Here is an 18,801-nt window from a genome sequence, read left to right on the forward strand (position 1 = left end):
TTGTTAAAAATAGAAAGAGTCAAGATATATATATATATATATATAAATTTTTAAAAAACATATTTTTTTTTTATTAAAGGAGTAGATTTTCAATTCAAATTTTTTATTTAAAAAATTAAACCATATAAACTCAGTCAAGATATTTTGATTTTATTTCTTTTATATCAAAAATTGAATTTGATACCATAAATGTAATAAGAAGGTTAAATAGTTTACTTATTCTATATCTAAAATAATTTTTTTTTTCCATTCAATCAACGTAGTGATGAGCACATGAGGATGTGGTCCTCAGATGAGCTCTTTTTTCTTGACCGCCGCTCTCCCCTTCTCTCTGTTAATCACCCTAATCCCCTCGACCAAAAGCCGTGCTACTGGGGGGGGGGGTTGGGAGCTTCGTCTCCTGCTCCCCTCCCTCTCTTGTTTTAGTAATTTTTCTTTTCTTTTATCTGTTTTTGGGTTTTCAGGTCCAATAAGGGAGGATTACCACTCCGGTCTGTCCATGGTGTCCTTTAGCTGCCGATCTATAAGCCCACCAAACGTGGTGTCGAACGGAGTGGGGAGTTGGCCGTACGCGCAGGACGAAGCCTCGGCTCTCTACGGCGTGTGGCTGTCACGCGCCACCAAGGGGCCTTCTACGAACGATTTCCTCGGTGTGTTTGGATCCTCAGTCTTCGGTTGTCAGATTCCGATCTACGGTTTTCCTCCCAGTCGTTGCCCGCCGGTTGTTTTTTTCTTTTTTTTTTCCTTTGTTTTCGGCGTCCAGTGTTATGTTGTTGTACGGTATTTACCGTGGTTGGTTTTTGTGTTGCCGGTGGGTGTGCTATGTATCTCCGTTAATGGAGTCTTTTTTGTGTCTTGCCCGGTTACTCTTTGTAGCAGACGTGTGAGCTGTGCACGGCCTCTGCTGCCGTGTTTTTTGGTTGTTTGTTGTTCTGTTGTTATGTCTGTTTCTTGTGCAGTCCACGGTGAGGCGATGAGTTGCTAAGTGGTCATAATCTGAGGCGAAGAGCTAAGAGCGGCGGTCGATGTTGATTGCGTACGGTCGGCCTTCGCTGTGGAGGTTGTTGTGGTCCGTACGCAATCTAAGTGCTCGTGCCGTTGAGGCTCATGATGCCGATTGCCTGTGGAGGGTGTGCTGCCGGAACTCTTGTCGTGCTCGTGGTTGGGTTGTTTATGTTGGTTTTTTGGTTTAGTTGGTTGTCTGTTTTTTAGTTTCAGTGTGGGTATATGCTATTGAACTGGTTTGTTCATAGTAGTTGTCTCCGTATTCCGCCTCCTTGGAGGTTGGAGGGGTCGTCAAGTCTCTGGTCATACAGAGCATTTACTCTCTCGTTGGAGAGTTTTAGAAGTTTTAAGACAATGTTCGTCACTTTATGTGCGGGGAAGCTCTTGAGTAGTTGCGTTAGTTGATTTATAGTCCGATTTTCTTGATTTATAAGTCATAGTTGTAACTTCGTTTACTGAATGAATGTAATGAAGCATATTTCCATTAAAAAAAAAAAAAAAAGTGATGAGCACATGAGATAACAATGGGATAAAAATAGAATACCAAATTCATTACATAGTAAACCATCAGTCCAATATATATTCATTAACGGGGCGGCTCAATAAGTTGTAAGGCCTAAGGCAAAATTTTGAATGAGATAATTTTCATTAAAATGGTATTTGTGACACCCCCAGATTCCGCTTGGAATCGAACGGACATTTGAAACCTCAAGACATACAACGCAAGGTTACCTGCCCCCATTCATGATGTATAAGATGCAATATTCCTATCATGCATCTAGCATTATATAATATTCACAATGAATAATTTTTTTTTAACAATACTATACACCAAACTTATAATATCTCAAATAATTAAATCATAATCTAAGCATACTTAACAGAATAAACATCTACGATCTCTGTACCAGTCTCAGAAGACTGTAATCTAAAAAAAACATGGGAGGCCAGACTCCATATTTACATTACCAAAATACACTATTGAAGCAATTCGTCAAGTAACTCGTATAACTCGACTAACGAGGCCAGAATACTGTCCAAAAACTAATTAGGGAAGATGTAAGCTCTACGTCATGTTTGTGACATCTAGTCAACCTCTTTCAGTCTACCAATGTCCGCTCCCGACTCTGATCCTGACACATCGCCTATCATTCGGGGAGAATGGTAGTTGGGACTACCACGGTGAAATTTGATTACAAATCTTAGTAAGTTAATAGGAAACTCCCACACAGGTTAATGATGCATGCATGACAGTAAAATGAATGCATAATTAAAATCGTGAGTAAGCATAGCATAACTTGACATATAGCATGACATAACTGATATAACCTGAACTAAAACGTGAACTGAACTTGACTTAACATGAAATGAACTTGAACTTAAAATATAACACGGGTTAGCAACATAACATGAACGTGAACTTGAAACATAACATGAACTTGAATCATAGCATGAACGTGAACGTACATAACATAAACATGAACTTGAATTTAACATAAACTTGAGCATAACATGGTATAAACGTGAACTTGAGGCATAATGTAAACATGAACATAACATAACATAAACTTGAACATAACAAGTACGTGAATATAACATGACATGAACATAAACTTAAAACATAACGTGAGCATGAACATAACATAACATGAACTTGATCTTAAACTTATTCTTATCTCATGGGGTCTCCATAATTTCTTATTATTGCTTATTCTTAACTTCTTGACGTGAAATTGGAATCTTGTTCAATAGACTTAATTAATAACGTGACCATATGGATACTACACGGGTCCCCTTGACCCGTGTGTCCCTGCCGATTACCGCATCACAACAAATGTATCTACACCAGCTGTAAGTGCGTTAATACGTACTCCACAGTTGTTGTGGTCCCACGTATTCTACGTGTCATAATTGTTGTGTCTCACGTAGTGTATGCTCCACAGTTGTTGTGGCCCCATAAATTGTTTATGCCACACTAGCTATGAACATACGTAAAATAAAAATATGGCTCCATCAGCGTTAGTGCCTAGCGCGCTCCGATGACCAACTAGTTAGGCCTCATTCGCAACCTGTTGACTGTACTTCATCAACCCAAGGAATTTCACACCTATTTAGACACTCCAACGTGAACAAAGGAGTTCTATTAGGATATTACCCCATCCTAGCACTTAAGGTCGTGATTAACATGAATAACTTAACATGAATGTGATCTGAAACTTGACTTAACATAAACTTGATCTGACTTCTTTACTTAACTTGACATACTTGTAATGGTGAATATTACATGATATGACATACATGTAACATGTGGCATACTTAACATGTCATACTTATAACATATAGCAATACGTGATAGAATAAATTGCATAACAGATAAATATTCGTGACAGAATAAATCATGCATAATAGATCAACATGTAATGACGTGGTATGGCATGGCATATATGATAACATACATACATAAATTTTAGTTCCCTTATTCATCATACAGAAACAATAAACTAATAGTAAGTTAGAAGCTAACTTATCTCGATCGTCTCATTTTACGAGAATAAAGAGCGAAACACGAGAAACTGTAAGAGGATATTCTAAAAGTTAGAAATTTAATTACTAACAATTAGAAACATGAGAACAAGCTAACTTAGAGTAAAATTATCATTTTACCCTCTACATGTGGGAAAATGACCATTTTACCCTTAACTTAAGAATTTCACATCTTAACTACAAAAATTTTTAAAATTTACATTCCTCATGTAAATTTTGTCCTAAACTCACATATCAACTAAAAAAATTTAAAATAAATCACAACTATGGAAAACACAATATGGTTGAAACATCCATATGTCATTTCTCTTGATTTTTGTTGCAATTCCTTCCAATTTCAAAACTCATGCTTAAACCAAAATTTTGCAACAAAGATCTTTCTATTCTAAGTTTACAACCATACTTAAAACATCCATTTAGAAAAAGCTAATAGACAACCCCAAACTTTTTGTAAAAAGATCCAAACACTTAATCACAAGCTTTGACCCTAAATCAAAACAACTCCAAGAATTCCAAAAAATCAAATCTTTCTTCTAACATATTCATAACATTATTCTAAGATCAACCATGCTTTAAATCATCAAACTAAAGTCACCAAAATCACAAAATAACACTTGGAGTTTTTGGTTTTACACTTAGTCCAAAAACAGAAACTTTTTCCTCAACTAGCTTTGATAAATCTCTTGATCAATAGTTTAAGAAGGTGAGATCTTCAAAATAAAGCATCACATAGTTGAAAACTATGTCCTAAAGAATATTCAACCATCAAACTTAAAATCACATGACTAAAAATAAATAAAACATAGATCTAATCCAAACACATCAAATCTTAAGCCTAACCGACATTCTCTTGCATAGAAAAATCATATCTTTGAAACTAATACTAAATATCTTCAAAATAACACTATAACATGAAAATAAAAGACTTGGGATCATCATATAAAAATATCAAAACCTTAAGAGTAAGATCAAACCACGAAATATTCAAACTTTCTTCAAACAAAAACTGTTTTTCCACTTCCAGTTTTCAAGTTTCTAGATCTAAAAAAATCTATCATTAAAAACTTTATTCATGCAACAAAACCTCAATGTAAACTCATAAACATATATACTAACAACACTCCATAAAATGTTCGGACCAAGATATGTCCATAAGCTTGGTCAAAAACTCCAAAACATAACATGCTCTCCAGTTTCATGCCCAAAATGACATTTTCCATGGTTAAAAATACTTTTGACCAACCAAATGACCATAGAATGATATGAATAATATATCTACGGAAACTATACTCAAATAGGAACAACTTTTATGAATGAGTCATCATGTAAGAATACTTACAAAGGGTCAAAAAGCTCCACGCAAAGAGACCCAGAAATTTGCCCGAGAGAGCTCTTTTAGGGTTCTCTCTAAGAACAGGGTGAAGAAGTGATTAAAGGAAAATAAGTGTGTCTTACACGACTCTATACTTCTAGAGGGGGAAGATATGGACTTGAATGACCATTGATTGGAGGTGGATATGTGACATAAAGTGGAGAATAGTGGGGGGCAAAGGACTGCCTGTAGAAGCTGTGAAGTATGGAGGTTGTTGGGGTGAGTTTCTCCATCTCATCAAGGCACTATTGGGTGCAGCCAAGGGCAGTAGATGGTCTGCCATGTGGGAGAGGAAACTTCTTCAAGAAACTTTGCCAAGATGGCCAAATTCGTGGGCCTTGGTGGGTCTCAACCAAGTGGGCTTCAATTTGGGGTTTAAATGGGGTTTGGTTAGGATTGAGATGCTATCAAGCCCAAATCCAATTTTTCTTGGCCCAATCAAATTTTCAAGGTTTAAAAGGTTGGATAATGATGTCATAACAAGAATTTGAGAAATTAATAGCATGTGGAAGTTATCTAATCAAGTGATCAAAAACAATGCTAGAAATTGGATGAAAAAGGATTTGAAGGCCAACTTTAGGGTTTGGGGAAACCGTTTAGGGTTTTGGTTTCAACCAAGTTTTTTGGGATTTCAATTGGATTCCAACCATTTAGGGTTTCACTAGGGTTGAAACCCTTTTTGATCTGGCTCAAAATGATTGATCAGATGAAAAACGTTTTGCTTAAGTGGCATGATCTCACACCTTGATGTCCTTCACAAATCCATCTAATGGTTCCTCTTTGTGCCAAGTGTATAATACTATTCACTATGTGTGGCTAAGATCTTGCCAAGTGTTCAAATAAAATTTCTCTAACCTAATTCGGACATTCCACACTGTAATTTTAAAAACACTGCACTTAGTACGCTTATCAAGGTTACTATTCACTCCACAAAAAAAACATAACAAACTTAGTACTGAAAAATTCTAAATAATCATATTAACTTATAGTGAAAATTGTTTACCAAAACTCAACCCCAAAGTGCCCCTAAAAATAAATTCACAATTTTAAACAGCCGTTTCGTCCGAAATTATAAAAATGGGTTATTGTGTTATAAAATCCTAAATATTCAACTGAGTCTAGTGGCGTAGACTATAACGTATTCTGACACTTCAAACTACCTCAAACAATTAAAATCGTATTTCTAACACCACGATGAGTGATAACACTGACTATGTTGATAGTAGGGGTGTTCATCCAGGTTTTAGACCGAGCATACCCGGACCGGAACCCAGGTTCAAAATCCAGACCGGGTTCTAGCCCAGGTATACCCGGGTTATGATCCGGTCCGAAACTTGGATTAATCCGGATTTTTACAACCCGGAAATCCGGGTTTAGGATAAAATTCGGGTTTTTTTTTTTTTAAATATAACTGAAATCATTCTGTTATTAATTTTTTTTATGTTGAAAAAATGTTTATCAAAATTCCAATGTTTATTGCAATCTTTTCAAGAAATATTGTTGAAATGCAAAACTTTTTTTGTTATATAAAAGCTTATATTTTTTTATATCATTGTCCATGATGATAAAAATATCAACTAATTATAATTAACACATACATATCAGCTAACACTATCAACAACTAATTAACCTAAAAAGAAAAAAAAATCACTACATATTACATTGTTTGAACTAATTTGCTTAGAATATTACAAAACACATACATTGCTTTAATTAAATAAATAGAGAAATTACACCATTGGCACCAATACCTAAAGATCAGCATCACAAGCACTTAGAAAGGCAAAAAATTATTAGTAGCCATTAAACTTGCATCTATCCTGGTATCCTGATCATAAAGAGACCCCATTGGTGTATCCAGAATTGCTAGTTAGGACTTCACCCATGGTAGATTGTACCTGCCTTCGACCCACAGAGCTTCTCCAGCATCTTTGTGCTTAAAACCTGGATATTTTGGGTTTTGCTATCAACAAAAGAAAATCCCAATAATATGCTTTGGAAGCAAACATGAACAAGAAATTAGTTCGATGATGCTAAAATTTCAGGTCCACATAGAATACGTCCAGGAATTTTTCAATATTGTTATTTAGTAGAACGAACTATGTCATTATAATATGGTTCAAAGAATTATATTTAACATAACATTTGAATCAAGTTTCATAATTGCTGAAGAATTATCAAGCCAGTACATAGCCGAAAAAATATATATATCCACACTTTTCAAGCCAAGAAAAACAACCAATTGTTTATGTTGTTTATTGATCCATTATGCTTTCTATCTTATAATATTCACCCATTGTATTTTCTCATTATAAAAACACTTGTTGTATTTTTCATTTGGCCATGTAAATTTTGTGCATATTACATCAAAGCATATCTATTATTCTCCTCATTACATCCTAGGGTATAAGCACATGAACATGAATAAAAGATCCAATCTCCTAATAGAGAAAATTTAAATGGATTTAAATTTAGTACCTTGTTCTTCCTATTATCCCACCAATCCACTGGATTAGCAAAGAAGGCTTGCCATAATTCTTCAACAGAACCAACATTGCATTATTTCCAAGCTTTTTCCTTGCAAAAATAGAGGAAACATGTAACAGGAGCATTCAAACATAAACAAAACTCTTCTCAAATAAAGAATATTTCTTGCCTGCCATCACAGAATTAGTAAAACCATAATTATATTTTTTCTAATTTTTTACAAGATTAGGAAGCTACTTGAAAAAATATGAATCCCAAGTTCACATGCTGTTTACTTAACATTATAAATACTTCCTTCATCTTCACCACCAAACATATTCCAATTTGCCATCTCCCTTATGGAGTTCACAAAAATAAGTCCCATGAAAGCTCAACAAAATGTCCAAACCCCTTACATTTTCTTCCCAAACAGCCAAAACAGTATGGTTTTTTCAAACAATTTATTCAGCTTCTAGTTAAAAGTTTTCTTACAACACCTCCTCAGATGTGTACAAACTCCTAATCATTTGTTTCTTTAAATTCTTCATCACTGTAATCAAAATCAAGGACTGGATTTTTCTTCATGTTTCCTAAGATCTATCAAACTAACAACATATACTTTATATCCATGTTTAACAAAATAATAAAAAAAACCTAGATCTCGTAGCACAAACCTTACCTGAACAAAAGCTACACAAGCCGTAGCATTTCATCATCATCATTCCAAGGTATCTGACGACATGGAATAGAGAGGGTGAGAAGAGAGAGAGATCGAGGGTGAGAAGAAACATCAGCAAATAGCATTTTCTTATTGTAATAAAACAAACCCAAATTGGAATAAAAGGGATCCAAATCGCAGAGAACAAACCTTGGGTCACGAGAATGAGGCGATTTCACATGAAAGAGAGGCCTGAGCAGAGAGTGCTATAGGTCTCTGTCAGGACTCTGCCAGCGTGAGGAACCCATTTGAAGAGAGCTACCTCTTCGTCTTCTGCAGATTGCGGATTGCATTTGAAAGAGATATAGAGATCAAAGAGAGCTACCTCGTCATCTTCTACGAACTGCAGACTCCATTTGAAAGAGATACAGAGATTGAAAACTATGGACTGCAGAATCGTAGGGTTTTTTTGAAGGGAGAATAACGAGCAGAGTGCTATCACAGAGAGAGAGAGAGAGAGAGAGAGAGAGAGAGAGAGAGAGAGAGAGAGAGAGAGAGAGAGAGAGAGAGAGAGAGAGAGAGAGAGAGAGAGAGAGAAGGCACAAACCCTAGTATTGAGAAGATGAAGACGGCACAAACTCCATTTGAAGGGTTTTTTTTTTCAACATATATAAACCCAGGTACCGGATTGTAAATCCGGAACCCGGTTTACTTACCCGCAACCGGACCATATAGGTCCGGGTATTATAATCCGGGTTTCAGCCCGGATCCAATCCAGGCCGAAACCCATAAGCAGAACCCGGTTAAACCCGGATAATCGGGTTCTGGACTGGACTAGGAAAAAATTCGGCTCGGATGAACAGTCTTAGTTGACAGGCTAAAACCTTTGCGATTTGTCGATTTGTAAAAACTTATGGAGTTTTCACGAGATTCCTAAAGTCTATAGAAATTCCACCATTAAATTTCTAGCGGGCTATTACAGTATTTATTTTATGTTATATTTATTTTAATAAAGATATTTATTTTAATAAAGATATTTATTTTATGTTATATTTTTATTTTAAAATCACTCCTATCGTAAATTCCCTTTTATTTAAGATTTTATACTACCTTCTCAATTAATAACCGACTTAATCTTTATTAAAAAAAACTTATCGGTTCAAATTTTTTTTTATCAAAATTAGTTTATAACACGTGCTTTAGATTCTCAAAATCAACTATATTCATTATTGTAAATAAAATTCTATAAACACACACATTTGAAAAAAAAAGGCTCTTGTCTCTTCAAATGATTATACTAAAACCATTTATAACACTGGAAAGTAGATTTTTACTTTTTATAATTTCCATACTATATATTAAACTAATAATAACAAAAGAAAAGTGTAACCCAAGAATGAAATTATGTGAAATAATTATTTTGTGGAGATAAGATGAGAATTTAGATCACTTTATGTCTTGGTACCAATACTAGAAATGAAAACGAGATGGATAAGGGAAAAAGTTTCATCATCATCAAGTGAACTCAAATTGGGTGAGTTTTCAAATTGATTGTGGATTCAAAGGATTCCAATTGGGTAGGTTCACATCATTTGCTATCAGAGCCAGGTTTCCAATCAGGTCTGATTCTATCTTTTAATTCTTGCATCTTTAAATTTAATTTTAGAGTTTCATTGTTCTAGGGTTGAAAAAAAAGAGTGCAGAAATTTCCTTGTTCCTAGGGCAGTGAATTACTCTACATTTTGGTTTCATGTTCATCATCATAGGGTGGCCAAATTCCTTGTTTAAAGGATGCCAAAATTTGTACCATCTAGGGTTTGAAATTTCTTAGGTTTCTTGCATCTCTATGTTTATCAATTACTTCCTTGTTAATTTCGTGTGTTTGAATTCAATTGTTTGATTTTTCCAATTGAATATTGCTATTTGTGATTGAATTAGTGTGAAAAGAAAAGAAAAAAAAAAGAAGAGAAAAGAAAAGAAAATTTCAAAAAAAAAAAAAAAGAGAGGGAAAGAAAAGGATTTTGAGTATAGTTGTTTGAAATACTTGCAATTTGAAAATTGAGTGATTTGGCATTCATAGAGCTTTATCATCAAAGGGACTGAATATCTTGTTTTGTAATTACTCTTTCCCTCATATAAATTCCTTGAATCTCATGTCATTTTATTCATTCCTTGTTTTTTGGACCTAATTACTAGTTGGAATAAAATAAGATTGTATTATTTTGATTGAGTTCAATTAGTTCTTAAATAACTTGAATGGGAAAACTCTTGAGGTAAAAGGCAAGAGAGTGCGAGATTATTATCAGGAAAAAGCCAATTAAGAGTAAAACATGAGTGGAGTGCCATTATTCGAGCGTAAACACGTAAGGGAGTGTATGAGGTTTTTACCACTAACATTCTTTTTGTGCAACACATTACGATGTCTCATAATAGTGACTCGACACCAAAGGGGGTGGCAGGCAATTCATTCTTTGTGTTGGACTCTATGCAACAAAAGTTTGAAATGTTAAATTTGGCATTGGGGGAAGTGAGAGATAAGATGGATCAACGAGTTGCATTATTTAGAAATCTACAAAGTGGGAGAGATAGGAGGAGACATGAGCCTATTATTGAACATGATGAGTATATAAGAATGAGGAGTATGGTGAGTCTCTTGTTGTCATGTGTGCTCTTGATACACAAAATAAGATGGATAATACAGAGCAGTAGAGAGAACATTTTTCATACTAGATGCCACATCAACAACAAGGTATGTAGTATGATCATTGATGAGTTGTATTAGTGTGGCTAGCACTACTTTAGTTGATAAATTGAATTTAACTACCTTAAAACACCCTAAACCATACAAGTTGCATTCGTTGAATGATTGTGGGGAGGTTAGGGTAAATAAGCAAGCGTTAGTTTCTTTTTCAATTGAGAAGTACAAGAAGGAGGTGCTTTATGATGTAGTGTCTATGCATGTTGGCCATATTTTGTTGCAAAGGCTATGGTAGTGTGATAGAAAAGTGATCTATGATGGGTTCAGGAACACGTATAGTTTTGAAAATGATGAAAAAACAATCAAACTTGCTTATTTAACTCCAACACAGGTCCATGGGGACCAACTGAAATTTAAAAGTAAGGTTGATAAAAAAAGAAAGAGTGAAAGTGAAGTTGATCAAAAAAGAAATAAAGAAAGTGAGATTGATAAAAAAAAAAAAAAAGAGTGAAAGTGAGGTTGATAAAAAAAAAAAAAAAAAAAAAAAAGAAGAGTGAAAGTGAGATTGAGAAAAAAAATAGTGAGATCTAAAAAGGGGAGAGAGAGAAAAATGAGAGAGAGAAAAGATGAGGGTGAGGTTGAAACCTCAAGAAAAAGAGAGAATGAGTTAAAAAAACAATTGTGAGGCCGAGAGTTCCAAAAAAGATGTTGAAAAAGAGAGTGAAAGAAAAAAAGAGAATGAAAAGAAAAATGAGAGTGAAAAGAAAAGTGAGAGTGAAGAAGTGAAAGAAAAACAAAGAGAGAAATGAGTTTTTATGCTAAGGCGTATTTTAATACTAACAAACTTAACAAATCATTGCAAAGTGTCGTTATCTCGTTGTTGCAGGAATATGAGGTAGTATTGCCTAGTGATGTTCTTTGTGGATTGTCACTTATTAGAATAATAAAACATCAAATTGATTTTGTGACAGCATTGGAGAATTGGCAACATTACCTTTGACCAAAAGAATTTGTCCTACATACCAAACATAAGTCCTTGATGCACTTGAAGGGACAAGATAAGTTGTTGACTAGAATGCATGTTAAGTGGGAGGACTGTATTGAGACTTTTCCTGATATAATCAAATACACACTTGGTGACAAAAATTTTGTGATTAATGCATTAGGAAGAAGGTATGACCTTATCTTTATTTTAGATGCAAAGTTATTGAGATCTGAATATAATAAAAAATTACATACTCATGATGATGACTCTGCTAGTGTGTATAAAGTATGTAAGAAGGCATCGCTTGGTAAGTGTTATACACTAGATTGGTATTTGTTTAGAGATAATATACTTTGTGAACTTACTAGTCTTATGCGTGAGTTGCTTGTGTATGGATGTAGTTTGTTGGGACATTTTGGTGTAAATGGGACTTTAGACTTGTTGCATGACCATTGGTGGGAATATTGTTTTCAAGTCATTGAGTTTGCACGTAGTTGGAGTAGTCACTTTGGTATAAAGAAAATTTTAGGCATATTGCATGAACACTTTTGGGAGTATGGTTTGCCATTCATTGAGGTTGCATATAATTGGAATGGTCATTTTGATGTAAGGAAGACTTTAGATGTGTTTCATGAACGTTTGTGTGAGTATTATTTACCATTTATAGAGTTTGCATATAATATGACCATGCATACTACTATTTCATATTGTTTTTTCGAAGTTGTTATGTTTTTAATCCACTTACTCCTTTAATTTTGATGTTTTTGCTTGTTGATGATAGGAGTAGCTTGGATAGACTTTTCCAAATTCTTGAAAGAATTAATGATAATTCATATCAAGTGGATCTTCCAGGTAAGTATTATGTTTATGCTATTTTCAATGTTATTGAACTTTTTCCCTTTGATGCAGGTGGAGATTCGAGATCGAATCCTTTTGAGGAGAGAGGGAATGATGGGCCCCAAGATGGACCAAATCTTAAAGATCCTTTGCAAGTTCCAGATAGGGTAATTACAAGATCAAGAGCTAAGAAGAGCAAGGAAGTAATGCAAGGATTAGTGCAATCTACTTGCAACGAGTCTAGCAAGAGTCCAATATTCAAAATGGGTTTGAGAGAAGAAGATCAAGTTCTCATCCATATGATACAAGTTATGGAAGAGTACAACATAAATTAGGGCCTATTATTATGTTTATTTGATTGGAGGTCTTGGACTTGTTTATCTCATTAAAATGGGTTATTTGATTAGTTATAGGAATTAGTCTAGAATAATTGGGGTTGAGGATACTTGGCTCACCTATGTTTTACTTTGTTGAATTAGGGTTTCAAAAGGCAAAGTTACTGTAGTGGTACTATAGCTGAAGCACTATTTACTTAAGGGTATTTTTGGAAGATGGGGCTTTATTTTACCTTGGGTTTTGTGAGGTTTTAGTTTAAATATTCTTTATTGCCTCATTTTGATATATATGAAAGTTTATGAAATTGATGAATTTTATTCATTGTGAGTTGAGTTTATCTCATCTCGTTCTTGATTGAACGTTTGAACTTATCAAAGGTAAACTACAACCTTTGTGGCATTCCTCCTTTGTAATCTAGGTTCTTGAAATGAGTTCTTCAATGAGTCTAGATTTTAATATAATCTAGGTTCTTGAAACAAGTTCCTCAATGGGTATAGATTCTTCCATCCAATTAACTTGATTTTGGTTTTCTTGGCTAAGTTTTCAAATTGATTGTGGGTTCAAAGGCTTCCAATTCCACAGGTTCACATCACGGATTCTTTAATGGATCTAAATTTTAATATAATTTATGTCATTGAAACGAGTTCTCAATGGATCTAGGTTCTCCATTTGTTGACTTGATTTGACTTTCTTGGGTGAGTTTTCAAATTGATTGTTGGTTCAAGGGATTCCAATTTTGCGGGTTCACATCATTTGGTATGCAAAGTAAGGTTTCTAATCAAGTATGATTCTATCTTTTAATTCTTGCATCTTTAAATTTAATTTTAGGGCTTCATTGTTCTACGGTTAAAAAAAAAATGCAAAAATTTCCTTTTTCCTGGGGCTGCCAAATTACTCTATCATTAGGGTTTTTTGTATTTTGGTCTTGGGCTACTATATTGATTAGGGGCTGAAAATTGCATCATCTAAGGTTTCTAAATTTTAGGGTTTCTTGCATCTTTAAGTTTGTCAATTGCTTAGAGTACTGTTTCATTGATTCTCTTCTATTTCCTTATCAATTTTTATGTGTTTGAATTCAATTGTTTGATTGTCATAATTGAATATTGTTGTTTGTGATTGAATTGGTGAGAAAAGAAAAGAAAGGAAAAATCAGATATATTTTTTTTTTATTGAGCCTTATCATCAAAGGGGCTGCATACATCATTATAGTTGGTATCTTGTCTTATAATAACCTCTTCCATTCCTATAATTTTCTTGATTCTCGTGTCATTTTATTCATTCTGTGTTTCTCTTGTTCTTGTTTCTTGAACTTAATTACTAGCTAGAATAAAATAAGGTTGATTTGTCTTGATTGAGTTTAATTAGTTCTTAAAGAACTTGAGTCGGAAAACTCTTGAGGTAAAAGCAAGAGAGTGTGAGATCATTATCGGGAAAAAGTCAAGTAAGAGTGAAACACGAGTGGAGTGCCATTATTCGAGTATAAACACGTAAGGGAGCGAGCATGTGAGGTCTTTTTTCACTAACATTTTTTTGTGCAGCGCATACGATGTCTCCTAAAAGTGACTCATCACCAAAGGGGATGGCAAATAACTCCTTGAAGTGAGGGATATGATGGATCAATAAGATGAAATAATTAGAAATTTGCATGGCGGGAGAGATAGGAGGAGACGTGAACCTAGAAGAGAACATGACTATGAAGATGAAGGAGATGGTGAGGATGAGGAAGAACTAACGTCTGAAGTTTGGATGGGTAGGCATAGAGGAGTTAGGCGTGAAAGAGAATTTAGAGGAAACCCACAGGGTCGTGATGGAGTAGATAGGGACCTTGAGAGCATGAAAATTAAAATACCATCTTTCCAAGGTAGAATTGATCCTGGAGCTTATTTAGAGTGGGAGAGGAAGATATTGTCATAAGTATTCAAATGAGAAGAAAGTGAAATTAGTAGTAATTGAGTTTGTTGATTATGCTATTAATTTGGTGGAATCAATTGGTTACCAATAGGAGGAGGAATTATGAGAGGCTTGTAGAGACATGGGGAGCGTTAAAAGCTCTCATGAGGCGGAGATTCGTGCCTAGCCACTACTATAGGGACCTCTACCAGAAATTACAAAATCTTACATAGTGGTTTAGGAGTGTGGAGGACTACCATAAGGAGATGGAGGTGACTATGATATGGGCGAATGTAGAGGAGGATAGGGGCCTACCACTATGGCAAGAATTTTGTGTGGTTTGAATAGGGAGATAGCCTATGTGGTTGAGTTGTAGCATTATGTAGAAATAGAAGATATGGTGCACATGGCTATGAAGGTGGAGAGTCAATTAAAGAGGAAATGGACATCAAGGTACACTTTGGTTTCTAGCAATTATTAGAAACCAAAGTGGGAGAAAGATGACCGAGCTATAACAAAGGCAAAGATCGAACCACATAAGGGAAAAGATGAAGGAAATGGCAACAAACCCAAGGTAGCATACCAACCTTCTAGAAATAGAGATATTAAATGCTTTAAGTATTTGGGTTCAGGGCACATCACTTTTCAATGTCCAAACAAACTTGTGATGATTATGGGTGACAATGGGGAGGTGATACTGCAAGTGAGGATGATAGTGATGAGATGCCTGAGTTGGAGGATGCTAGTGATTGATGTGCTTAATTTCTATATAACTTTTGTCATACTTTTATTCTTAATTTTATGCAAGTTTGTGTTTAATTTTCTTATTTATTAGAGTTTTTATTTATTTTGTTTATTTTTATTTAGGAATAAATAAATTGAAGGAGTCATCAAGAGAATAGGAAACATTCAGTTTTCAAAATTCCTGAAGTACTATTCAGTAATTGGAGGATAACCTTTTCTAGACAACTCCAATAAGGGTAATTTCAGTGTCTACAGAAAGCCAATAGAAAATCCTAAAACTTTTGTCTTAAATCCTTTGCCAAAAACGAATATCTAGAAGGCAGAAAGGGTGCATCAATTCAAAAGTCGCAAAACTATCAAATTCCTAAAATACCCTTCAGTATTTAGAGCATAACTTCTTGTAGAAAACTCCAATAAGGGAAATATCAGTGTCTACAAAAATCTGAGATAACAACCTACAACTTTCATGTTTAAGAAAGGGCCGAAAATGAACATCTTCAAGGAGGAAACAACGCTTCAAGCAGGAGGTCAAACTCTGCAGAATTGGAGTTCATCAACGATAGAGATTCTTAATCTACATAGAGTTTCCTTTTTAACTCTTTAATATTCTCTTTGTATAATTATCATTATAAATTCCAGAATTATTATGGTTTTTTTTATTAGATTATGAATTAATTTCTACTGCTAAGGCTATAATGTAGCCTCTCCATGACAATCCCAAATCTTATTTCGTTGTGATCATAATTTTATCATTTCTTTTGAGTATACATCATTGAGTTTAATTCCTTCAATTATTTTTCCAATAGTTGAATGATTTGTTGTGCATGTTAATTTGAGATGATGCATGTAGTTTAGCTTCGTATGATGTATGCCATGAATTGAATGAAAAACAAGAATGTGCCAACGTGATTTGTGCAGCTTTTATGTGAAATATTATTAGTCTTAATGTGCTCAAATGCTTTTAAATTTGCATAGACATATCATGGGTTATCGTAGGTTGAGTAATTCTAATTCTACTAGAGAGAGGGTCTTAGATAATTTATAATATTTCGCCATCAAATAGGATGATAATTGATTGATTGTATGGTTAGGATTTGGGATTGGATTGGTTAGGTGAGTCGGATGCCTTAGTGTTTTATTCTTGGGTGAAATCTTCTTCTTTTCAAGTGTTTGGTCAATTCTTTAGTTGTTGATTTAATTTAATTTGTTGCTATTTTTCTAATTCAAAATCCACCACTTTTCTTGATTTTCAAATAACTTAGAATTAGAACAATTTCAATAGTTAATAGGTAAATAGTCCTCGTGGGTTCGACATCTTTCTTATCATTATATTGCTTGGTACGATTTCATACACTTGTGAAATTTCACAACAAGTTTTTGGCACCGTTGTTGGAGACTATTTATTTTCTATTACTTTTGATATCAACTAGTTCTAAGTTAATTTGATTTTTTTTTTTCTTTTTAAGTCTTGATTGTTAATTTTGTTTTTAATTTTCTTTTCAGGATTCCCGAGTTATGCATGAGACGTACTCGAAGCTTGGATTTAGTACCTTTTGATCTTGAAATTGAATGCACCCTTCATCGTTTGAACTAGGAGAATGAGGATTCCACAACCGGGAACGAAACAATAGAAGATCAAGTTGGAAATATGACTTTGGGAGATTGTAATGTCCCTTTGGTCACCGGAGCTACTTCTAGCATTAGATGACCTGCCATTCAAGCCAATAACTTTGAGATAAAGTCAGCTATTCTTCAAATTATGACTTCAACAGTGCAATTTAGTGGCATGCCACGTGATGATCCAAATGCTCACATAGCTAATTTTCTGAAGTTATGTGATACTTTTAAACATAACGGAATTTCCGATGATGCTATTAGATTGAGACTCTTTCCATTCTCCCTCCGAGACAAGGCAAAAGCATGGTTAAACTCACTTCCACCGTTAACCATAACTACATGGGATGATTTGGCTAAAAAGTTTCTGGCAAAGTTCTTTCCCCCAGCCAAAACTGTGAAGATGCGAAATGATATCACCACTTTTGTCCAATTTGATATGGAGTCATTTTATGAAGCTTGGGAGAGGTATAAAGAATTGCTTAGAAAGTGTCCACATCATGGACTTCCTGTTTGGATTCAAGTGCAAACCTTCTACAATGGTTTGCAGCCTACAACATGTACAATGATTGATGCAGCAATGGGGAGGGACTTTGATGAAGAAATCACCAGAAGATGCATATGAGTTGGTGGAGGAGATGGCAACCAACAATTATCAATGGCCAGTGGATCGAGTGACAACAAAAAGAACTCAGGGAGTTCATGAAATTGATTCTTTATCTGCTGTAGTTGCTCAAGTTGCAGCTTTATCTAAGAAATTAGACAATGTCAATTTGAGTTTCATTCAATCTACTAATTCAATTTGTGAATTTTGTGCAAGAAATCATATGGGGCTAGATTCTCAAGTGGGAAATCCATTCGCCAACAATAGTTCAGAGCAAGCAAACTTTGTGTTGAATTACCAACGACAATGCAATCCTTATTCCAACACTTACAATCCAAGATGGCGAAACCACTCAAATTTCTCATGGAGCAACTCCCAGAATGTTGTCAAGCCTCCACCAGGTTAAAAGATCAACAATAAGAGAAGCAGATGAATATGGAGGAGGAAATGGCACAATTTATGGCCAAGGTGGATGATAAATTTCAAGAACATGACATTGCTCTAAAGAACAATGAGAATACTATGCGGAGCATTAAAAGGACACTCGATCAATTGGCAACATTTGTGTCTTAAAGGCCTCAAGGATCACTTCCAAGCACCATAGAAAAAAACCCAAAAGAGCAAGTGAAGGCTATTACTTTAAGAAGTGGAAGGGAGCTTAGTTTAGAAGAGAGAGAAAAATTCTGGAAAAGAGGAGATGACTGTGAGAGCCGCATTGCCCACCCCTGTTCCGAGCCCAACAGTGAAAAACTCAAAAAATCCTCCCGAGTCTTCTTCTCTTACTTCTCATTATGTTCCTCCTATACCTTTTCCTCATAGACTTCAGAAAAATAAGCTAGATAAACAATTTTCTAAATTCTTTGATGTTTTCAAAAAATTACATATTAACATTCCTTTTGCAGATGTCTTGGAACAAATGTCTAGTTATGTGAAGTTCATGAAGGAGATTCTATCAAACAAGAGGAAATTAGGAGAGTAAGAGACCATGATGTTGACCGAAGAGTGCACCACCAATTTGCAAAATAAGTTGCCACCAAATCTTAAAGAT

General features: G+C 34.7%; 1 non-coding gene across 1 annotated transcript; it reads right to left on the bottom strand.

Annotated features, from left to right (window-relative positions):
* Positions 1–17,550: 17,550 nt before the first annotated feature.
* On the bottom strand, positions 17,551–17,657 carry LOC122283582. Its single transcript, XR_006230980.1, has one exon. It is a non-coding gene; the product is annotated as a small nucleolar RNA R71 (small nucleolar RNA).
* Positions 17,658–18,801: the final 1,144 nt, after the last annotated feature.

This window comes from Carya illinoinensis, chromosome 11 (assembly GCF_018687715.1).
Source record: "Carya illinoinensis cultivar Pawnee chromosome 11, C.illinoinensisPawnee_v1, whole genome shotgun sequence".
Taxonomy (NCBI): domain Eukaryota; kingdom Viridiplantae; phylum Streptophyta; class Magnoliopsida; order Fagales; family Juglandaceae; genus Carya; species Carya illinoinensis.